This window comes from Aquarana catesbeiana, linkage group LG09, assembly GCF_042186555.1.
Source record: "Aquarana catesbeiana isolate 2022-GZ linkage group LG09, ASM4218655v1, whole genome shotgun sequence".
Taxonomy (NCBI): Eukaryota; Metazoa; Chordata; class Amphibia; order Anura; family Ranidae; genus Aquarana; species Aquarana catesbeiana.
The window spans coordinates 96,965,939-96,985,393 of NC_133332.1; the positions used below are offsets into that span (position 1 = coordinate 96,965,939).

At 42.5% G+C, this 19,455-nt stretch overlaps 1 protein-coding gene across 8 annotated transcripts in view; it reads left to right on the forward strand.

Annotated features, from left to right (window-relative positions):
• Positions 1–19,455, forward strand: part of LOC141107939 (leucine-rich repeat and fibronectin type III domain-containing protein 1-like protein) — a 920,596-nt gene that overhangs the window by 379,881 nt on the left and 521,260 nt on the right. For 2 of the 8 annotated variants that reach the window (XM_073599022.1, XM_073599025.1), the window contains exon 3: positions 3,340–3,431. The exons of the other annotated variants lie outside the window; for them this stretch is intronic. The gene's annotated coding sequence lies outside the window, so the exon portion shown is untranslated. The remainder of the gene's footprint in view (positions 1–3,339; positions 3,432–19,455) is intronic. 8 annotated transcript variants of the gene reach the window in all.

Consider the following 19,455-nt stretch of genomic DNA (forward strand, 5'->3'; position numbering starts at 1 on the left):
TAAATGTTGGCTATAAAATGCTCTTCCTTATGCCTTGTATGAGGAATGTCATTGGCATATTGAAAATGAGCTTCTGCTATGGGGAGGAAGAGCTCAATCAGGAGCTTGCAATACAAACAGGCAAGTTGTTGGTCTTTTATGAAGCTAATAAAATGAGTATTACCATCACTTTGCCAGTTTACATGAATACATTTCTGACATGTCATAATATTCAGAAGCTGTATAATGTTTCAAAAAAGCAGTATCTTTTTTCATTAAAGAAAAGTCCTTGAGTTTGTGACATTTTCTAGGCTGAGATGATATCAGTCTGCTGTAGGCAATGGAAAGCATTTCCTCAGTCTCTTCTCTCCCAGTCATCTGGTTGCAACACTGTAACATTGCAACAAATCAGATGGTGACAGGCTGCTGGAGGAACTGGATTTACATGATTATGGCAGATGCTGACCCTGGGCAATGCCAAAACAAAGACATCCATATGCAGTATTCGCTACATGTTTTTAATGCCAGGTGCAGTCCCTGCATTGCCTGTTCCTGTTCCTGCTCCTGCTCCCAGCCCTTGGGCTTTCTATTCTGCTCAGTAAGTGTTGTACTGCTGCAGTGGGAATCAGGGTGGAGATCAGATCAGTGACCTCCCATTTACAACAGAAACTGTGAAATTACAGGTTCTCTTCTATATTTTCTCCTGCAGCAAGGACTTGGCAACTTGCCAGCCTTCTATTAGAAAAAAACAGCAGGATCTGTAAGCTACAACCCAATCTCAGAGTCCCTGATGACAAACTGGAGGGTTAATTACTCCACGGTGCCTGCAGCTCCAGAGGTCAGTGGGGGCTTGTTTAAAGCTCTTTTTCTGCTTGTTTGAAATGCACTCCCTGACCACTTTATTAGGTACACCTGTTCAATTGCTTGGTAAAACAAATTGCTAATCAGCTAATCACATAGCAGCAACTTAATGCATTTAGGCTTTTAGACGGGATGAAGATGACTTGCTGTCAAGTTCAAATGGAGCATCAGAATAGGGGAAAAAAAGGGGATTTAAGTGATTTTGAACATGGCATGGTTGATGGTGCCAGATGGGCTGGTCTGAGTATTTTTAAATTTTAGATTTAAGATAAATTTAAGATTTTCAAGCACATCCCAGAAAGAGAAAGAGAAAATATCCAGTGAGCGGCAGTTGTGTGGGGGAAAATGCCTTGTTGATGTCAGAGGAGAATGGGCAGACTGATTTGAGATGAAAGAAAGGCATCATTGACTCAAATAACCACTCGTTACAACCAAGGTATGTAGAATACCATCTCCGAATGCACAACACATCAAACCTTGAAGCAGATGGGCTACAGCAGCAGAAGACCACACCAGGTGCCATTCCTGTCATTTAAGAACAGGAAACTGAGGCTACAATTCGCATAGGTTCACCAAAATTGGACAACAGAAGATTGGAAAAACGTCACCTGGTCTGGGTAGGGTCAGAATTTGGCGTAACCAACATGAAAGTATGGATCCATCCTGCCTTGTATCAACGCTTTAGGCTGGTGTGGGGGAAATGCCACGGCCTGCCTGAGTATTGTTGCTGACCATGTCTATTCCTTTATGACTACAATGTACCCATCTTCTGATGGCTACTTCCAGCAGGATAATGCACCACATCACAAAGCTCAAATCATCTCAATCATTGAACATGACAATAAGGGCACTGTACTGCAGTGGCCTCCACGGTCACCAAATATCAATCCAATAGAGCACCTTTGGGATGTGGTGGAACAGGGGATTCACATCATGGATGTGCAGCTGACAAATATGCAGCAACTGCATGATGCTGTCATGTCAATATGGACCAAAATCTCTGAGTAATGTTTCCAACACCTTGTTGCGTCTGTCGTGAAGCATTAAGGCAGTTCTGAAGGCAAAAGTGGGTCCAACCTGGTACTAGCAAGGTATACCTAATAAAGTGGTGGTGAGTAGTGTATGTACTGTAGCAGGGCGGTACCTTGCCAGGATCCAGGTCTAATAAACAGCCAGTTCACTAATGAGTCAGCTGTGTTCTGGCCTTTAAGTAATCACCAGACCAAGGCTCTAGGCTCCCAGTTGGAGACGACTCCAGCCTGCAGACAGGAGGTCTGGGCATGGGAGTCAGTAGGGCTTCACCTAGGAGAAAGAGGTTGGAGCCAGTGTAGCATGAAGCTACTTGCTGTACACACGGAGGTGCTGAGTGTCCAGTCTGTGGGAGACAGACCAAGGCCCTAAAGTGTAAGGCCTGAGCTGGAGAGCTGCGTTTACAAGCCAGGAGGGCTGAAAATCATTCACTTTGGTAGCAGGACTGAAATACTGAATACCCCTGCGAGGGAATCATCTGTGTTTGTTTTGAAATAAAAATTCTTTATTTTTCTTTTAAATAAAAATGGGCAAAACCAGCCCTGAAACGGATAAAAGCGAGTGGAGGTGTCCTTAAAGCGCTACACTTGGCGTGAACCCCTGACAGTACATGCCTACAGTGCATAGTCAGAGCACTTCACTGCATTTTCAGGGTTTGTGTAGATAGAGGATTGTTTTACCACTGTCATCTTTGAGGTATTTTGAAAACTCTAACATGCAGTGTTTGAATTTAAAATGGTTTTATAGAGCAGCATACACTTGGGTTTGTTTGGACATTGTGGTATGCTTTAATAAGTATATCATGTTTTATTTTACTGCATGAAGTGTTTCTAATCTTCTGTATACGCCAATGAGAATGCAGTCTTAACACATGATAAACCCATGACAAATGCAGGTGAAAAGCAGCACATTGCCTCTAAAAGCACCTAAATACGTGCTTTATTTTGTCTTCATTTGCCTCGATTTTAAGACTGATGCCCATCTAGAAGGATAAAAAGGCCTCCCAAACCCTGATGCCGCTGTTTAGAGGGTTTTAGGGTATTATAAGAGATGGAAGAGAATTTAAGATGCATTCAATCAGCTATAAATGTAAGATATGCTTTATTGCCTTTTGCCTTTATAGTCCTCCTTGGGGGATATGTAATAATACTAAATGGTCTCTGTGCTGTCATTCCCCTCAAAGCAAAGCTTGGCCACAACCACTATATTATGCAGTGTGCTAGACATGTCCTGCTCTGACACTTTTGTGGTGCCCTGCAATCTACGGGTTTATTCGATTTATTTACTTATTTTTTTAATTTTATTTTTTGCATTGTTGCTAATACACAACAAAAGATGTATTGTTTTGTTGGGTAGCATTTCTAGTAGATGTTTTTTTTTTGCCAACTCTTTATAGAGACCTTCACCTGTCTACTTTCCTGCTCTGAGATGGTTTTCAAGGCTGACGTTTTTTAACTAACTGTATTGCAGGTGTGTTGCGTTTCATCCACCCCTGGGAAGGTCAAGTGCATGCGTGTCAGATGCTGCAAGAGAAATAATAACAGATGCCAGACAAATAGAAGGTGTGATGAAGTCTGTCATGTGTCCTATAAATCTTCCTTAAGCTGTAAACATTTAACAAGGTGGTTTGAAGGAATAGCACATGAAATGTTTTCTAACCTCTCCTGGCTGTTACGTTACTGAAACAATCACATATTTAAGGAGCTCTGTTATATTAAAATAGAGACACTGCCCTCAGGTATTGAATTCATGCACCTAGAGGCAACCCCGGTAGTTTTCTGCTTTCTACCTTGTGCTTATTGCTGTTGGCAAGTGAGGCATCCCATCGCGGTCATGGGCCTATAGGGTTTCAGTATGTGGGAGTTGGGAATGAATGGGCTTGACATTACCTGAAGCCTGGGTTCACGCTATTGCAAACACAGACATTGCTTGTGATTCGCATTGCATTGTGGTGCCGATCGCATGCAGTGTCTGTACAATGCGAATTCAGCCATACAGTTGCATGGCTGAACTCATATTGGATTTGCACGAAAAAGGTGCAGGAACCTTTTTTTTTTTTCCCCAGCACTAGAATGGAATTGCATGTTCACACCCATGCGATCCGATTCCTGTCCAAATTCACAGTTTGCACTGCTAATTGATCTGGGAGTGTCATTAACTTTGTATTAACACCTGCAGTGGTTCGCAGAGAGTAGTGTGAACTGCCTGCAAGGGAGATGAGATGCGGGAACCAGCACGATTCAAGTGCCGGTTCTCGCATAGCAATAGTGTGGACCCAGGCAAAGTGTTAAAGCTACCCAGGCTGATAGGTGCCCAATGATATTATCATTCCTGACAGCTGTTTCTTTTTTTTAGTATAGCATAGTTGTCATATTTGAAAAAAACTTTACTTTATACATTGGAGTCAATTCACAAAAGAATATTGCATGAGATATTTGGGTCACATGACACAATTAACCTGAATATCCCATGCAATATGAAAAGGTCAAAGGTCAAGGCTTATGAAAATCAGAAATACCGCATAAACCTGTCTAAAACTCCATTCACAAAAAGTGTTACGTAAGGTGAGGTCTAGCCACACATTATTTAACAAACTAGCTGGTCGTTAAGGAGCCGGCACCCGCCAGCGCCCTAACAACCATGACTCATCTGTGTCTGCCTCACAACCTGGAATTAACATGGTTTGAGGATTTGCATCATTTAATTTACAGAACATGCCCACAACTTTGAAGAGTTTTTTTTTATTGTGAAGCAAACAACAAATAGGACAAAATAACAGTAAAAGTTAATGTGCATAACTATTCATCCTCCTAAAGTCAATACTTTGTAGAGCCACCTTTTTTGGCTATCACAGCTCCAAGTCACTTTGGATAAGTCTCTATGAGCTTGCTACATTCTACCACTGGGATTTTTGCCCAGCACTCCTTGCAAAACTGCTCCAGCCCCTTCAAGTTGGATGGTTTGCGCTTATGAACAGCAATCTTTAAGTCTGACCGCAGATTTTCTATTGGATTGGGGTCTGGGCTTTGACTAGGCCATTCCAACACATTTACATGTTTCCCCTTAAACCACTCAAGTGTTGCTTTAGCAGTGTGTTTGAGGTCATTATCCCGCTGGAAGGTGAACTTCCATCCTAGCCTCAAATCACACAGAGTGGTACAGGTTTTGCGCAAGAATATCCCTATATTTAGCACCATTCATCTTCCCTCAACTCTGACCAGTTTCCCAGTCCCGACTGCTAGAAAACATCCCCACAACATGATGCTGCCACCACCATGTTTCACTGTGGGGATAGTGTTCTTTGAGTGATGTGATGTGTTGAGTTTGCGCCAGACAAGGTACATTTTAGTTTCATCAGATCAGAGCACCTTCCTCCATACATTTTGGGAGTCTCCCACATGCCATTTTGTTTTTTGCTGAAAGTAATGGCTTTCTTCTGGCCACTCTGCCATAAAGCCCAACTCTATGGAGCGTGCGGCCTATTGTTGCCCTATGTACAGATACTCCAGTCTCTTCTATGGAACTCTGCAGCTCCTCCAGGGTTACCTTAGGTCTCTGTGCTGCCTCTCTGAATATTGCCCTCCTTGCCTGGTCCGTGAGTTTTGGTGTGTGGCCGTCTCTTGGCAGGTTTGCTGTTGTGCCATGTTCTTTCCATTTGGTTATGATAGATTTGATGGTGCTCCTAGGGATCATCAAAGATTTGGATATTTTTTTATAACCTAAACCTGACTTGTACTTCTCAACAACATTGTCCCTTACTTGTTTGGAAATTTCCTTGGTCTTCATGGCAGTGTTTGGTTAGTGGTGCCTCTTGCTTAGGTGTTGCAGCCTCTGGGGCCTTTCAAAAAGGTGTGTATATGTAATGACAGATCATGTGACACTTAGATTGCACACAGGTGGACATCATTTCACTAATGTGACCTCTGAAGGTAATTGGTTTCACCAGAGATTTTTATGGGCTTCATAACAAAGGGGGTGAATTCATACACGCATGCCAATTATTGTTTTTTATTTCTGAAAAATAGTTTTATGTATATATTTTTCTAATTTTATTTCACCAACTTGTAACAAAATAGGTAAAAAGCCAAGGGGGGTGAATACTTTTGCAAGGCACTGTATGTGTGTGTGTGTGTTATATATATATTACACACAGGGCCTTGAAAAGGTATTCATACCCCTTGACCTTTTCCACATTTTGTCATGTTACAACCTAAAACATAAATGTATTTTATAGTGATTTTATGTGATAGACCAACACAAAGTGGCACATATTTGTGAAGTGGAAGGAAAATGATAAATGGTTTTCCAATTTTTTTACAAATAAATATCTGAAAAGTGTGACGTGCATTTATATTCAACCTCCTTTACTCTGATACCCCTAGTGGAACCAGTTGCCTTCAGAAGTGAACTAATTGGTAAATTTTAGGTGAGGCCGTGGCTTCGGCCTAGTCCGCGGCATCCGGCCTCGCGGACTAGGCCGAAGCCGCAGCCTCGCCTAAAAACTCCTGCCTGCAGCTCCTCAGGACTGGAGCGATGTCAGCGTCGGTCCTGGTGAAAAAAAATAATCTAAAAATTCGATTTGCTGAAAATTTTAATCTATTTGACCTCTCAACTCAATTCAAGATTCAAATTGATTTTTTTCTCCAGCCCTACTTTAGATATAAAACCTTTTACAACCACGACACCTGATATTCTAATTGCCACTATTAAGTGTGTCTTGCTGACCGCTCATTAGAGACGGAATGTCACTTCTGGTTGGGCGTGATGTGTCACTTCCGGTTGCTGTACAGCCATGCCACAACGCGTTTCGTCATCACGTCTTCATTCAGCATCAAATATTTGAAGATATGACGGTAAATGATCTCTTTTTATTATGCAGAGTGGCATTATATCCCTGAAGAAGAGATTGTGTTGGGTAAAGCTCGAAACACGTTGGCTATCCTGGGGCTGATAACCCCACAGTTAAAGGCATATGATTGTACGGTTTTGAAAATTGTCAGCTAGTAATGCCACTCTGTATAATGAACATTGCTCTATATTCAACCATGTAAATTTGCCTATGCTTACTGTTTTTATGGTTCTGATCTGTGTTAAAACAATCTCCAAATATGCTTTATCAAAATCTTTTGAAAATCTTTTTAAAAATGAAAAATAAAGTGATGTTTTAAATTTAATTTTGATTTATGTGTATGGTTGCCTTTAAAATTCCACTTCAGAGGTTCAATTTGGATATTAAATATGCCCCATAGTTGGTGTAAGAAGGTGAAGTATTAGACTCCAGTGTCCTCAATTACCACCTTCCGTCTGTTGCTAGCCATGGCTCATTCATATGTAAATCCCATGGCTCATTCCTGGGACACAGCTATTGTGGGACAACTGAACAAAAAGCAGTACTGTCCTGGCAAATTAGGGATAACTTGGTAAATATGGTATAGTGACAGAGTTACTTAATTTCAAGGTAGAAGGTTGTTGTGTGTGTGTGTGTGTGTGTGTGTGTGTGTGTATGTATGTATGTATGTATATATATATATATATATATATATATATATATATATATATATATAGTAAATCTGAAAACTTTCTCTTTTTGACATGTCCAGAAAATGACACATAAACGCTTACGCAACTGAAACGAATGCAGAAACTTTAATAGCAGTAGAACGTGTTTAAGTAACCTGTGTGATTGATGTTTCTATTCTTGGCTCCATTCTGTTCTTGGACTTATGCGGCCTCTCTGCTCTGTTCAAGGACTGAAGTTGTCCCATTCATGTTAGTCCCTTTCCCCAAGCAGAACACACAGCAGTGGAGTCATTGTTACAGGACCTTCTGAAAAATCAAAGCGATTAAGTAGATCTATGAAGTTCAAGTTTCACTCAAAACTTTGTTCTTTAATGAAATTTTTTTTCACAGATTTGGGTAGAGTAAGTCTTTAAAGCACATTTTTTCACATGGCCCTGTTCAGAGTCAATAGGAGATCTTCAGTAATGATTAGAAGTCATTACAGGGAACTTGTGAGGATAGCAATATGGGAGCTGCTATTGCTGACTTCTTTTTCAAGCTGCAGGCTCCCAGTCTGTCATTGTGATCTTGATTTGCTATCTGTTGCCACAGCTACCATGAATAAGCATGCAGGCTGGAAGTTAAAGGCTAAGGTCAACCTTGGAACATGTTACATGCTCCCCTGTATTAAGAGTGAAACGTGTAACATGTTCGAGCTCCTGCCCCAGCTCTCCCTGACCCCTCCTCTCTGGCGTGGGTTCTTCTCCCAGCACCCACTGTCAATTTTTAAATACATTCATTCACAGATTTCTGTGACTGAGTAAACTACAAGTACCGTCTACCACCATAGAAACGGACTTGTAGTTTCAATGGGCTGCGTGAGCGCTCTCGTAGTCCACTGACATGTCCTCTAGCTTTCAAACAGAAAGCCTGTACAGAGAACATGTCTGCAGGAGCTCACATACTGATCACGGGTGCAATACAGTCCAGGCTCCTACAGAAAAAACTAAAATCTAGTGGAAGCAATTGCCTTCAAAGTCACCTAATTTGTAAATAGTGTCCACCTGTGTGTAATTTACTCTCAGTATAAATACAGCTGTTCTGTGAAGCCCTCAGAGGTTTGTTAGAGAATCTTAGTGCGCAAACAGAATCATGAAGGCCAAGGAACACACCAGACATGTCAGGGATAAAGTTGTGGAGAAGTTTAAAGCAGGGGTAGAAGAAGATCAGGGGTAGGTTATAAAAAAAATACCAAATTTTGAACATCTCAAGGTGCACTGTTCAATCCAACATTCGAATGGAAAGAGTGTGGCACAACTGCAAAACTACCAAGACATGGCCCTCCATCTAAACTGACAGCCTGGGCAAGGAGAACATTAATCAGAGAAGCAGGCAAGAGGCCCATGGTAACTCTGGAGAAGCTGCAGAGATCCACAGCTCAGGTGGGAGAATCTGTCCACAGGACAACTATTAGTCATGCACTCCACAAATCTTGGCTTTATGGAAGAGTAGCAAGAAGAAAGTCATTGTTGAAAGAAGGCCATAAGAAGTCCCATTTGCAGTTTGCGAGAAGGCATGTGGGGGACACAGCAAACACGTGGAAGAAGGTGCTCTGGCCAGATGAGACCAAAATGTAACTTTTTGGACTAAAAACAAAATGCTATCTGTGGAGGTAAACTTGAACTGCACATCAGCCTGAACACACCACCCCCCACTGTGAAACATGGGGATGCTTTTCTTCAGTGGGTACAGGGAAGTAGTCAGAGTTTATGGGAAGATGGATGGAACCAAATACTGGGCAATCTTAGAAGAAAACCTGTTAGAGTCTGCAAAACACTTGAGACTAGACCCTAAACTAACAGCCAGAGATGCAGTGGAATGGTTTGGATCAAAGCATATCCATGTGTTAGAATGGCCCAGTCGAAGTCCAGACCTAAATCCAATTGACAATCTGTGGCAAGGCTTGAAAATTGCTGTTCACAGAAGCTCTCCATCCAATCTGACAGAGCTTGAAATATTTTACATAGAATAATGGGCGAAAAATTCTCTCTCTCTAGATGTGCAAAGCTGGTAGAGACATACACAAAAGACTTGCAGTTATAATTGCAGTGAAAGGCGGTTCTACAAAGTATTGACTCAGGGGGGCTGAACGCAAATGCACGCCACACTTTTCAGATATTTATTTGTAAAACATTTTGAAAACCATTTACCATTTTTCTTCCACTTCACAACTATGTGCCACATTTGCGTTTTTGGTTGTAACATGACAAAATGTGGAAAACTTCAAGGGGTATGAATACTTTTTCAAGGCACTGTATATAGGATGGAAGATCTGATCACCACAGAGAAAGCCATGCAGGAAAAATTCAATCAGAAATAGTCATAGGCGTGCGCACAGGGTGTGCACCCTAATCACCCCATTTACATTAGCATTATTGCTCTGTGTGTCAATGTGATCATGGGAAAAATCTCCCACTGTGCAACTCTGCTTATGGAGAGAAGTGTGGAAGCATTTCTCTCTCATTATGAATCTGCAGGCAAGGGAGATCATGCGCCAAAGGGGCAGAGTGCCCCAAGGAAGACTGTGTGTGTGTGTGTGTGTGTGTGTGTGTGTGTGTGTGTGTGTGTGTGTGTGTGTGTGTAATATATATATATATATATACACATACATATATATATACATACACACACGAATGTACATTATATATTATATTATTTTTATTATATATATTGAGCTTTGATGTGCACACCCTAATGCAATAGGCTGCGCACACCTATGTAAATAGTTCTACTGTATGGACTTCTTATACGCCTCAGAATTCCAAAATTTGCTGGCATCCCATGATATTTTCTAATTTCACTGTGGGATGGATGGTCTGTGGGAGCTAACCCCGAACTGGAGAGGGTCAGCGCGCCTCCTATCCCTCTGATTCCTTTCCTATTCCCTTCCCTGACACACGTGCTTGTTTTTTTTTCTTGGTATATTGGTATAACATTTGATGAATGGGAGCGGGGGGGGGGCTCACATATGGGGATATAATCTAGAAAACCGCCAGATACACAAAGAGCTTTTGTTCTGCTCCATCTCTTTTGTTTCTGTGCCTTACAATATTACATTTGTAGCTTTACTAAGCAGTGTGGCTCTCTTGTGATTGCCTGTGTGTGAACTTTTTTTTATGATTGAAAACCTAAATGAAGAATGTTTTGTGTTGTGTAAAATTTTATATATATATATATACATAATATCTTTTCGTGTGACAACACTGAAGAAAGGATCCTTTGCTACAATGTAAAGTAGTGAGTGTACAGCTTGTATAACAGTGTAAATTAGCTGTCCCCTCAAAATAAGTCAACACACAGCCATTAATATTTAAACCTCTGGCAACAAAAGTGAGTACACCCCTAAGTGAAAATGTCCAAATTGGGCCCAAAGTGTCAATATTTTGTGTGGCCGCCATTATTTTCCAGCACTGCCTTAACCCTCTTGGGCGTGGAGTTCACCAGAGCTTCATAGGTTGCCACTGGAGTCCTCTTCCACTCCTCCATAACGACATCACAAAGCTGGTGGATGTTAGAGACCTTGCACTCCTCCACCATCCGTTTGAGGATGCCTCACAGATGCTCAATAGGGTTTAGGTCTGGAGACATGCTTGGCCAGTCCATCACCTTTACCTTCAGCTTCTATAGCCAGGCAGTGGTCATCTTGGAGGTGTGTTTGGGGTCGTTATCATGTTTGAATATTGCCCTGCGGCCCAGTCTCCGAAATGAGGGGATCATGCTCTGCTTCAGTATGTCACAGTACATGGTGGCATTCATGGTTCCCTCAATGAACTGTAGCTCCCTAATGCCTACAGCACTCATGCAGCCCCAGACCATGATCCTCCCACCACCATGCTTGACTGTAGGCAAGAAATGCTTGTCTTTGTACTCACCTGGTTGCCACCACACATGCTTGACACAATCTGAACCACATAAGTTTATCTTGGTCTCATCAGACTACAGGACATTGTTCCAGTAATCCATGTCCTTAGTTTGCTTGTCATCAGCAAACTGTTTGCAGGCTTTCTTGTCCATCATCTTTAGTAGAGGCTTCCTTCTGGGATGACAGCCATGCAGCCCAATTTGATGCAGTGTGCGGCGTATGGTCTGAGCACTAACAGGCTAACCCCCCACCCCTTCAACTTCTGCAGCAATGCTGGCAGCACTCCTACGTCTTTTTCCAAAAGACAACCTCTGGATAGGATGCTGAACACATGCACTCAATTTCTATGGTCCACCATGGCGAGGCCTGTTCTCAGTGGAACCTGTCCTGTTAAACCACTGTATGGTCTTGGCCACCATGCTGCAGCTCAGTTTCTGCGTCTTGGCAATCTTCTTATAGCCTAGGCCATCTTTATGTGGAGCAGCAATCCTTTATTTCAGATCTTCAGAGAGTTCTTTGCCATGAGGTGCGAGTGAGAGCGATCACCCCAAATTTAACACACCTGCTCCCCATTCTCACCTGAGACCTTGTAACACGAATGAGTCACATGACACCGGGGAGGGAAAATGGCTAATTGGGCCAAATTTGGCCATTTTCACTTAGGAGTGTACTCACTTTTGTTGCCAGTGGTTTAGACATTAATGGCTGTGTGTTAAGTGAGTTTGAGGGGACAGCAAATTTACACTGTTATACAAGCTGTACACTCACTACTTTACATTGTAGCAAAGTATAATTTCTTCAGTGTTGTCACATGAAAAGATATAATAAATGGGATGACTGCCTTTACACATACATGAACTTTAATGGCATCCTAGTCCGTAGGGTTCAATATTGAGTTGGCCCACCCTTTGCAGCTATAACAGCTTTAACTTTTCTGGAAAGGCTGTCCACAAGGTTTAGGAGTGTGTCTGTCTATGGACATGTTTGATTATTCTCCCAGAAGCGCATTTCTGTGGTCAGGCATTGATGTGAACGAGAAGGCCTGGCTCACAGTCTCCGCTCAAACTAATCCCAAAGGTGTTCTATCGGGTTGAGGTCAGGACTGCTCTGTGCAGGCCAGTCAAGTTCCCCCACCCCAAACTCTCTCGTCCATGTCTTTATGGACCTAGTCTGTGCACTGGTGCACAGTCATGTTGGAACAGGAAGGGGCCATCCCCAAAACTGTTCCCACAAAGTTGGGAACATGAAATTGTCCAAAATGTCTTGGTATGCTTACGCCTTAGGAGTTCCCTTCACTGGAACCAAGGGGCCATGCCCAACTCATGAAAAACAACCCCACACCATCACCCCCCCTTCATCAAATTATTTGGACCAGTGCACAAAGCAAGGTCCATAAAGACATGGATGAGCAAGTTTGGGGTGGAGGAACTTGACTGGCCTGCACAGAGTCTTGACCTCAACCCAATAGAACACCTTTGGGATGAAATAGAGCGGAGACATTCCCGTAGACACACACCTAAACCTCGTGGACAGCCTTTCCAGAATAGTTGAAGCTGTTATATCTTCAAAGGGTGGGCCAACTCCATATTGAACCCCACGTACTAAGACTGGGATGCCATTAAAGTTCATGTGCATGTAAAGGCAGGCGTCCCAGTACTTTTTGTAAAATAGTATGTATGTATAACCATTTAGTAACACACATAGAAGCATTATATTTTATAACTGAAAGGATACTACACTATACATATATACAGGTATTAACAGAGTGACATGCAGAGAAAGAAGGCATTGCTGTCATGACTCACATATTGTACCATCAATTACTATGTAATTGAAAATCATTAAAACAAGAAATTAATTACAATAAGCCATTTAAAAATATCTCCAAATCAATTATTAGCTCAAGAATGTTCACTAAATGCAACAGAAAAAAATAATTCATGTCTACTAATGTAATTAGGGAAATTTATTAGCTAGAGGAAAAAAAAAAGTTACTGATTGCTTTAAAGTGAATGTGAACCATCACCTTGCAAAACAACCCATTCAGTTTAAAATAGAAACCAAAGGCAAAGCATTTGTGTATACATATAATAAAAACATGATAAATACCTTTTTTTCTTTTCTTTTTTTTTTTTTTATAAGTGATCACAAACCCTCTCTTCTCAGCAGCAAGCTACACAAGGAGCTCAGAAAGCTAAGGAAACAGCAGTACAGTGGTCTTCCCAGTGAATGGCTGTGCAGGGATGGGGTGGGGTGTCAGCACAAGTTAAGCACAAAGAGAACAGGATACTTTTACTTATAAGTACATGTTTTGCTTTGTTTTTAAAGGTTACTTTAAAGGGATAAGCCAAGGAAGCAATTCAAGCTCTGTAGTGTATTAAAATTTGCTTTACTAAATAAGTAGCACCTACAACTGCAGGAAAAACATTTCATAGCATACAAGGTCTCACAAAATATGCATATAGTATATCAACGCCCAAACTAATCGTTCGTCCCAGCAAATTAGCATGGACAATGTATGCAAGAGAGTTAAGCTTCATACACACTAGTATTTTTTTTTTTTTTTCGTTCAACCCAGCCAGGCTGAACGAAAAAAAAAACTGACCACCCAGGAGGAGCCGCTGTACTAACTATGCAATGTTAGTACCGTGAATTCCTGGCAATGAAGGGTGTTCAGTTAAGAGATAGAGCAATTTAACACAGACCTTCTGGATCCACCAATCGGGCTGACAAACTGGCAGTCCAAAATATGAGTGGCTCCTCTATTCTGAGAATGGAGAAGGAAGGAGCTATTTGAAGGTATGATTCCCTGGTGAAAGAGGGGTTGCTAGGGTGCTGTAGTACATGAAAGATCAGAGAGTATTGGTTAGTTTGTGTTAAACCGTAATCTAAATTTTCAGCCTTCCGTTGTTTTAGTGCAGTCCTTCTTTGTGTTCACATACTGTCTACCAACTCCTCAGAGTGCAGAGGTTCAGTCTGCACGATTATAGCAATTTAAATATTACTGGTTCTATTTAGGAAGCTATTCATTTCATCAGCCTCCACCAGTATATGAAATATAAATGTCCAGTATGGACTGACCCTTTACAGCTTCTTTGTCTTTATTTTTAATTGAGGGGCACAGGAAGATAGTAATTCTTAGACATCTGATTATATTGCTTCCTTCAGGAGTCTTGAACACTGGCAAACAAACAAGCATTAAGCCAGCCCCCTATATAACCCCACCTCCAATCAGGGGCGGATCCAGGGGTGACAACAGAGCAATTGCCCCCCCCCCCAGAAAAAATGAGCTCGCTGGCCAGTCAATGGGCCAACGGGTGAGCGGAGTGGGTAGTCATGCCAGTAAGTGGTCCGATGGGTGAATGGTAATGCAGGACAGTGAGTGGGCCAACAAGTGAGCGGAGTGGGCAGTCATGCCAGTAACCAGGCCGATGGGTGAGTGGGAAGGCAGGACAGTGAGTGGGCGGGCATGCGAGCAGAGAGATGACATCTGTCACCGCCCGCCCTGCATCACCGCAGTTCCGCCCTCACTATGCAGCCACAGGCAGCAGAGATTACATCATTTCTCAGCTGCCTGCGTTCAATCCGCACCTTGTGGCAGGCTGACAATCCGCATCTTGTGGCAGGCAAGTTACATGGCAAGTGATAATCTGCATATTGTGTCAGACAAGTGACGTGGCAAGTAACAATCCACATTTTGTAGCAGGCAAGTGACATGGCAAGTGACAATCCACATCTTGTGGCAGGCAAGTGACAATCCGCATCTGGTGACAGGCAACGTGGCAAGTGACAATCCGCATCTGAAGGCAGGTGACGTGGCAAGTGACAAATCGCATCTGGTGGCTGGTGATGTGGCAAGTGACACGCTGCATCTGGTGGCAGGTGATGTGGCAAGTGACACATTCGGAGCTCCCACTGAGTCTGCATTATAGTGAGTTGAACTATTTTATTGTATATTACAGTATAATGATAGAAATAATGTGCTTCAATCATCCTGACACCATATCGACCATGGTACTGTGATGATTAAAGCGTCAACACCAGCCATTGCCCTGATAAATTGCCAGCGAAAAACCTTATTTCCTGGCAGTGCCCCTCCCGGGACTAGGCTCCGGATCCGGATGATTATGGCCTATGGAGAGAGAGAGATCATTCTCTATTGATGGACAACCATGTGATGAATGCTGAGAGCAAGGCTTGGATTAATTCTCTGAATAAAGACAATAAAGCTTCCCTTCTGGAGTGGATGGAAAGAGGTAATATTAATCATGTACAGGTTAATGAGCAGAGGGAATATGGTGGCCCTTCTGCAGACTGGGTTGAAGAGGCTCCTTCACTTGGGACAGAAATATTTATTAACAATATCCCTCAAGAGATCTGTGAAGATTCCACCTTTTCAGACTACTGGAACCTTGTATGAGTTTGTCTCCCAGACTCTTGTAGACTTCTGATCATCTCTTGGAGATGTGATTATTATTTTACCACTTTACCTTGTTATGGAACCATTGTGGGATTTTATGTGTTTATGCTTTGTATCCACGGTTGTGGGCTGGATGACAGACGGTCTGGTCACCTAGGCTGGTTTAATAAGTGGCTAGTTGTTACTTAGCTCATGTTAATTAGATCACTGTCAGCAATTAGTTGCTAGCGGTGGATTAGCATGCTGTTTGTGTTGTCTGTTGCTTAGCTATGTTAATTATATTCCTGTATACAGTTTCCTTTGAATACGATAATGTGATAGACTCACCTGATCTGGTGTACTATATATTCTGTGTGATTTTACAATAAAGTTAGTTCTAGTTCCAGAGCACCTAAGCTAGTGTCGACTAGCACCTAGTGTCGACTAGAATACCTGGTTCCTGGGTCCAGACTGGAGGGACCTTTATCTTGACGAAAGCACCCAAGCCATGTGCTGGATGGTACACATGTAACGTTTGAGTAACGTTTACATGCCTACAAATGTACAGCATTAATGCAGCCAAAAGTTTGCTAGGACACAGCCTGCCATCGCTGCCTAGCATCCTAGGTTGCTAGGATGCAGGATGCTTCTGCAGCCTAGTGTCTTTGGTTGCTTGGAAACAGGTGGCAGCTTTCGCCTACTGTCCTTGTTTGTTAGGATGCAGGAAGCTATTCAGGGCTGACATGTCAACATCAAGTGTATAATCTGTGATACATGCACTGCTGACTACATATTTTTGATAGATGTTGTCTGTCGCTACATTAGTGCTTCATGCTGGTTAGCATGAACATTTGCATGTCTATAACGTTAAATATGGCCTCAGATGGACTCTGTCAAATTTTCTTTTCTTTTTTTATACGCTGGGTACATTATGCTGCCCAGCATACACATGCTGTGTATAGATACGCACAAAAGTAGACGCTGATATGCAGCATTTTTCACATCTGTGTAATTGGGGCTTTATTCAGCAATCTACTTACAAGGGTTTCAAGCACAATCTGGCACATTCCAGAACAAAATCCCATTCTGTTCCTGGTGAAATTCCACCTACAAGTGTGCCTAAGGCTCCTGTTCCTATCTCTGATTCAGGCTCGGAACCTTCACAGCCTTCTACTAAAGAGCTTTATTTCAACAAGTTCCACATGACTCCACCTAACAAGGAGTCCTTGATACTCTGATGCAGTGCATTCTGTTCTCAATTGGAGGATTGACCTGTTCCATGTAAAAGGTCTTTTAGAGCTGTTGATCCCAGGATCTTTCCTTTACACTCGGTATTTATTGAGTGCATTTAGATTTTCTACTTTGATCTCAGTTTGAGTTGTCTGGTATAACTGTTTTTCCCATGTTGGCGGTGATGCAGGTTTGTGATCCTATGTCCGTATGGATAAACTCTTTTTAATGAAACTGTTCCATCCCGAGGTTAAAACCTTGTGTCCTGGAGCTTTTGGATTAATTGCCTGGCGACCTGTGGTTCAGCTGTTATGGTCTCTTGCAAGCATCTAAGCTGGTGTCTCGCATGAGTGTTTTGTCTGTTTAGATGCTTAAGGCCCCTGCACATCCAGGATACACAAAAGAACACTTGAGTTTGTTATCTTTTTAAGGGTAAGTTCCAACAAAGTTGCAAGAATCCCTGCTGTGGTTCCTGTGATTAGCTGCGGAGGCAGCTTTATTGAAAGCAATGGGCGGCTAATCGCAGCCACTCGCTTACTCGGCAATCACATGTGATTGATTGGCCCTGGACACAGACGGTGTCCAAGGCTTATGACTTGTGATCTCTGCCACAATTAACTGCAGGAGCCTGCAAGTCTGCCATTGCTTTCAATGTCGCTGCCTTCTGCAGCTATTCACAGAAACCTCTGCTGGCGGAAACACTGTATCCTGGCCTAGGCCAACAAGGCCCATGCCTAGGGCAGCATGTTGCAGGGGTGCAGCACGGCATGAGTCCCCATCGGCTTGTGCTATGCTGTTAATGTAGCCCCAGTCTTATGGGGTGGACTGGGCTGAGAGGCAAATTAGTCTAGCGCACCCATAAAGCGGCCACACTGCTTCCGGTATGCGGTGGCTAGCATTCCGCAACTGTGGGGGGCGGGAGGGGGCGCGACTTCTAATTTTGACTGTCCTATCTTCCTGGACCACAAACCTTCCTCACTGTGCTTTGTTTTCTGCTGCACCATTGGCATGGTTAGATCTTCTTAGTCCTCTCCTCTCCATAAAATTTTCAGAAATTTGTGCTTAAAGTAGAACTATAGGCAACATTTTTTTTTTTTTTTTTTAAATTTTGGATAGAATTAGAGAGGGTTATAGCCCCTGTCAGTTTATTTTTTACCATCCATATCCCATTGCAGAGATTTCCCTTCACTTCCTGCCCCATAGCCAATCATGAAGAGAGAGGAAATCTATGCAAATTAAGGGAATCCATTGTCCCCCCCCCCCCAGGCCCTCAGAACTAGTGTCCCCACTCAAAAATTTCAGGGCGGGTCTTAAACAGCAAGGAGTGTGGCCTTGACATGAAGGGGTGGGTCATATTTAAATTGGGGGGTGCACGAGTTTAGTCAGGCCTAGGGCAGCACAAAATCTAAATACACTACTGGCTGGCGGTCTCGCATTTAGTCAGTGTGGATGCATTCGCAGGTTTGATTGCACCCTAAGGGTGTTTCCACAACTGGTTGTTGCTTGTTTACTCTTCTTACTTGGTCATAACTTCTCTTTATTCTTTCCATTTGAGGGTAAGTTATCCTAGGTTTCAGAATGCTCCCTTACTTGTTGACAACCTTGCAATTGCTTGTTTTTTTTTAAAGACTTACCATTCTTTTATTATTTGTCATATAAAGTTACATAGTTGGTAATATTGAATAAAGACAATAGTCCATCCAGTTCAACCTATGTTGGTGTGTGTTTGTGTAGATAATTATTTCCCATATCCCTGTATATTATCTCTGTATGTATTATGCTAAAGGTTTGGCTGTCTTCCACATTGTCAGTTGAGACATATCATTCTGTAATGCAGCAAATTCCCTGTCCGTGTCAGTCTATCCCATTTTGGGGCAGCTTATTGATCCTCTGCATTCTTTTTTTTCCTCCTTTGTGGCAATTTTACATGATTGACTTTATCCTTCTGGCCTTCATCTGACATTGATAGCTTCAGATCTTTGTTCTAGATACCTCCTAGATTCCACATCAGTTGGATCTTTAGGTGACTGATACCCAACCCTCGGCTGGACTGCTTTTGGATGTCCCATATGTCTAATGCCGCATACACACGATCGCTTTTCTCGTCGGAAAAAGATATGACGGCTTTTCCGACGTGATTCCGCTCAAGTTTGCCTTGCATACACACGGTCACGCAAAAGTTCGCTGAAATTACAACCGTCAAGAACGCGGTGACGTACAACACTACGATGAGCTGAGAAAATGACGTTCAATGCCTCCGAGCATGCGTCGAATTGTTTCCGAGCATGCGTGGGGATTTTGTGTGTCGGAATTGCCACAGATGATCGCATTTTCGGATAGGAACTTTTTCCAACCGAAAAATTGAGAGCATGCTCTCAATCTTTTACTGGCTGGAATTCCGCCAGCAAAAGACCGATGGAGCATACACACGGTCGTATTTTCCGACGAAAAAAATCTCATCGGTCTTTTGCGGGCCAAAATTCCAACTGTGTATACGCATCATTAGAGTTACTTTCTTTCTGTGTCCCTCAATGGA